The sequence below is a fragment of the Triticum dicoccoides genome, chromosome 3A, assembly GCF_002162155.2.
Source record: "Triticum dicoccoides isolate Atlit2015 ecotype Zavitan chromosome 3A, WEW_v2.0, whole genome shotgun sequence".
Classification (NCBI taxonomy): domain Eukaryota; kingdom Viridiplantae; phylum Streptophyta; class Magnoliopsida; order Poales; family Poaceae; genus Triticum; species Triticum dicoccoides.
Window position 1 is genome coordinate 44,630,525 of NC_041384.1, and position 5,506 is coordinate 44,636,030.

Here is a 5,506-nt window from a genome sequence, read left to right on the forward strand (position 1 = left end):
GTTGAGACATCATTGTTGTTGATATAAATATTCACTATTCATTGTTTATATTATGAATTCTGCATGTATTTACTACAGTCCCGTCGGCTGTCAAATATATTAAAATAAGAGAAGTACTCTGCGAACTATTGTTGAAAAAAAATGAAAAAAAATGCCCGCCCGTCTCCACAGCGTGTCTTAGTAAGCCCGTCGTTATCAAGCCCAACGGGCGACTACAACAGGCATTTCGGAGCACGTAGTGGAAACCAGGCCCAACAGGGCAGCATCGACGCGACACATCGACGGGGTAGTAATCAGAGGAGTTCAATGTGCCGACGGGAGCTGAGTATATAAACTGGTCGTCGTCGCCTTCGGCCGGCGAGGTGGGACTAAACTAGTTAGTTTCCCTGGCGCGGCGTCTCAGCGGGGGTAACTGGGCCGGCCCACGGCGCGTCAAGCCGTTGAGAAGACCGCGCCGTCCATTGCCTTTTTGGGCCGGCCCACGTCGCGTGTGGCTGTGTCCACGTCGCCCCGCGGCTGACGCAAGTTTAGTCCCACCTCGCCGGCCGAAGGGGACGACGACCAGCTTATATACTCAGCTCCCGTCGGCACATTGAACTCCTCTGATTACTACCCATCGATGTGTCGCGTCGATGCTGCCCTGTTGGGCCTGGTTTCCACGGCGTGCTCCGAAACGCCTTTCGTAATCGCCCGGTGGGCTTGATAACGACGGTCTTACTAAGACACGCTGTGGACGGGCAGGCAATTTTTTTATGTAAAATATTTTTTACGCTTTTCTAAACTAGACTAACACCCAGTGTGTTGTAAATCAAATTTTTGCTAACAAAGTAACACGCAGTGTGCTGCCATAATTTAGTGTACAAAAACTTAACGACGACACGATTACATGATTACATATAACTATTTGGCAACAAAAAAATCATGTAAACAAAAAAAAGACTGATTATATAATATTTATGAAACAAAATATCATGTGGACATAAAAAACATTTGGAAAAGTGCCGAGTCTATTACATATAACTATTCGGAAGCAGAGTCTATTACATAAAATTTATAAGCAAGTGTGCAAAGCGTTTGGAAAATATAGTCCTCCAGTACCACCCAATCACATGCAAAACTCCTCCGTGCCGCATCTATTTCTTCTTCTTTGATATCCGAATAACTTTGTTTTTCACTTCATCAAGCTTGTTTCTTTCCGAAAAGATAAGTTGTGCAATCATTAACTCTCTCGAATCATCAATTGAGCTCTGAAAAAAAATGGTGTTAGCACAATGTTCATTGTACATCGTAGTCCAAACATGACTTGCGTACCTGTGAAAATAAGCCTGTTCATTTGTCACCATCCCAATATTGAAAGCATCGAAGGCGAAATATTCCACACGAATTCCTAGTGCATACAATTTACGAAGATTAAATATCTACTGTACATACAAGACCGACATTGTGTCAGAGTAAGAACTCACCCATCATGTTGTTTTGGCATGTCATACGTTTTAATAGGCCAATTGGAAACATCCGGATAATTCACAATTCCGGTTGCATTTGCTTCTTGGATATCTTCTGCTAGTTGTTTTCTCTAAAGATATAATAAACATGGTGGAAAGAATGTCATTCAGTGTACTAAAGAAAACGAATGTTACCAAATGCACATTTGAAAGTTAAACCTACCAGGTCCTCAACGAGTTCTCTAGTAACACTGTCAAGTTTTTCGGTCATCAACGAGTCAAAAACCTGAAACTCTCTCTTCCCGCTATGCATGACGACAGTAATCCAGTGATTATTTTGCTTGTTTAGAGGAATGTAAGTCTGCATCACAAGGACCATAAAACACAATCATCACATACTATCGTATGTATGTACCGTGTTAACAATCAAACTTACCTTTGATTTTTTGAAATACTCGTCCTCACATCTGTTCACGGGTCCATTACTATGCGACTCTGCTTCATAATCGTTACCGGCGGTCTTCTTTCCGGATCTAATGTGAAGCAACCAATGTATCCTCCAAGTTGTCAACATGAAACGATTATCATTAACTTTGTCGACCAAAAATGATGAGTATGCATTAATTACCTATAAATATTGTGTTAGATTTAACAATGGTATTTCCGAATCAATTGTAAAACAATATATGAAATTAACTTACGTCCCCACTTAGCCACTCATGGTTAATAATCTGACAAGCTCTCCGCACAATGAGACCTTCTTCCATGCCATCATTGAAAATTTCTGTTTTGGCATGTTTTTGTGAATGCTCATGCGCGCGCACGTACTTGATGGACGCTTTCACCACATCATACTCATCACCAGATTTGTTAACACCACCATTTTGAAACAATTCTGTAACGCACAACTCAAATAATTATAAACGCAAATACATAAATAATTATTATGCAATAACAATTAGAAACACAAAAAACTTACTTCCTTTGGCAGAACGTTTTGCACGTTTGTTCGGTTTAGGGACCATATAAGGAGACTTGACATGTTGTGATCCTTTGCGCTTGCGCCTGCCAGTAACCTCCTCCACTTCCTCTTGTACTCCTTGAGAACCAAGCAACGCATGCGATGCGATTTCGTCCGTCTCTAAAGATGTGGCAGCTTTTTCATCTGATACTTCTGGTACTTGGATAGGATCATCCATATCACCCTTGAAACTATCGCACTACTCAGGTGTGTAGTAAAAAGGTGTGTTTCCACTAGAAGTTACATCAACGCCGTCATCATCCTTTTGCAAATTCATTTTGGAAGGTGTGCGGAACCGGTCTGAATCATCTTTTTGATATACAAACTCTTTTTTCGGACGTCCACCATCGTTTGAAGACTCATTAATGCCTCCGTATAGATTCTCTTTGTCCTCTTCCAGGTTACTGGGTTTGTAGGAGACACCGGTTTTGTTCAGTTTCTCAATCATCCTCTGCAAGAAAACATTTCATCTTAGTTCTTCAATTCAGTGATGGACATTAAAGTGACGTGCTCAAGTGTTACCTGTGCGCATAACTCTGGCAAACGAAGCATTTCCTTCCGAAGCTCATTCATCTCACTCAAAATCCGGTCCATAGTAGGCTTCTGGCTCGAAGCCTCCGAGGTACTGCCCTCTTTCCTCGTTCCAGTAACGTTAGATTTTTTGCTACTAGCTTTCTTGGTTTTTTGAGCTTCTTCTTCCGCAATTTTTTTCAGCCTATACTCCTATGTAATGCTGTCATCAATCTACAAGTGCAACAAGAGAATTATACATACTCCCTCCGGTCCTTTTTTCTCTGTGCCTAAGGTCAAGCGCGCATACCAAGGGAAGGCTCAGTCTGTTTTTTCTGGACAAATTTGCCCTTGCGTTTACATGTATCGCGTCGCTGGGTAGCTATTATTTCCATGCAACCGATTGGGTCTCCTGGCTCGCATGCGCGCTGTTGCCTCAAATCCCGCTCCGCATGCGCGCATAGTTACGAGGAGATTGAGTAAATTCTGCGTGCAATTAGTTGGAAAGTGGCTCACTTAATGCGGGGCATAGTTGGAAACCATGGAGATAAAAGAGGAATGCGCAGACTATTCAGGAAAAAAATGAAGAAAGTTATGCGCAAAGAAATAAGGACCGGAGGGAGTACAAACCATATGCACACTTTACTTTATTTCATAAATGTAAAAAAACATGATTACTAGGATTACCATCCCAACACCACGACCATATTCATAGTCGTATTTGTCTCTTCTCACAGCCATATCTTCCGTCTAGTTCCTCATCAGCGGGCTCAACAATGCCAACGGATCATATTTTGGACCGGTGATTGGTTGCACCTTCTCCCAGTATAGGTACTGCAAAACACATAAACTAATTAAATTACATGTTCTTCCATGACATTTTATAACAAAAGTGTTGAAATTAGTAAATACAACGTACTTGCAAAAGGGCGAGGTTCCCCTGGGGCCACTGCCTAACATGGCCGTCCTGCAGAAGCTTACCAATCTCCGATAAACAGAATCGTGAAGTGAATGCATTCCAGTTGAACTTCCTTATCAACTTAATATTTTGCACTAAGGCATAGTATTTTTTCGGAACGTATTCATGAGACACTGGAGCAATTATAGTTCCTAAGAGAACTAGAAATGTCATCCGAATAAAGTCATCATCAGTGCTCTTATTCTTCACAATCTTTTCTATGAGATCATCAATCATGATCTTACCATTTTTCTTGCTAACAAAACTAACAGGTATTTTTTTGGTTGCTTTTTCTCCTTCAGTACTAAGAAACCCAAAAACATCCACTCCATTGTTTTTCCAACCAAATATGGAGTACACATCATCAGGCCTTAGTGAAATAAGAGCTTTACATCCAGCAGTACTTCCAGAACTCTCTTCAACCATGAATTTTTTGCTACTCAGATTGTAACCTTGGAATAAAAAGTGAAGCAAAAAATCACGCATCTTTATCGATGGTATTCTAAACATGCCCTGCATATCCGTTTCATAAAACCTGAATTTCTGACTGGGTGACAGTTTGTCAACTAGGCTAACCCACTTTTGAACAGAACATGGAATCACACCGTCGATATTCATACTGCATCAAATAGATTTCTGTCACATACCATCATACTTCTACGACCCTCGTCGTATAAAAAACTGGAAAAAAACTTACACGACGGCGACGGTGGGAGAGGCACCGGCGGCGTATAGAGGGCGACGGGTCAGGGGACGCAAGCCGGCGCGGGCGCACCGACGACATTTGTATGGTGGGGCGACGGTGGGAGAGGCACCGGCAGCGTATAGAGGGCGACAGGTCAGGTCAGGGCAGGCCGGCGCGGCCGCACCGGCGCTGTTTTGGAGTGTGGGGCGACGGGCGTCGTACGCGGGCATCACGTGCAGATTGCGGCGGCGGCGAGACGAGCTGACGTAGAAGGAAAATTTGCATGCACGTCGGCTAACGACGTCGCCCGAGCGCTGATTGCGGCGTCGTTGTTAGTGGGACGGCCCCATGCACGCATGCGCGTCGGTTAGCGAGACGGCCGGCTTTTTTTTGGTGCAGGGCCTCATTTTTTTAACTAAATAAAACAGGCACATTTTTTTAACTGTATCAAATTTTTTTACCTTAACCAATTTTTTTTAACATAGCCAAACGTGCCCAATTTTATTAACTTGATCAAATAGACTCTTTTTTTAACTTAGCCAAACGGGTCTAATTTTTTTCCACGTGCTACTGTGCCCTAGCAGGGCACGCACGCAAAAATTTATCCCGTTTCGAGTCCGTATGGATTTTCTACGATTTTCCGGGCCGAAAACCCAGAAAATACTGCCTGGACGTGACGCAACGTGCGTTCGTTGTCGGATTTTGTTCATTTTGGCCGTGGGGTGCCCGGGTGGAGCCCCACACGCGCTGGCAAAAGTTGGGTGCAATCTGTCAAACCGCTCAGGTACTTGCTGTGAAAGGGGGTGGTTTCGGTATGGCCGGAGGGGACCCTCGGTCGCACGTCTCCGCTTCGCATCCGCCAAACGTGCCCAATTTTTTTCCACGTG

General features: G+C 43.4%; 1 pseudogene; it reads right to left on the reverse strand.

The window, feature by feature from the left end:
- Positions 1-1,114: 1,114 nt before the first annotated feature.
- LOC119271151 lies at positions 1,115-4,302 on the reverse strand (annotated as a pseudogene).
- Positions 4,303-5,506: the final 1,204 nt, after the last annotated feature.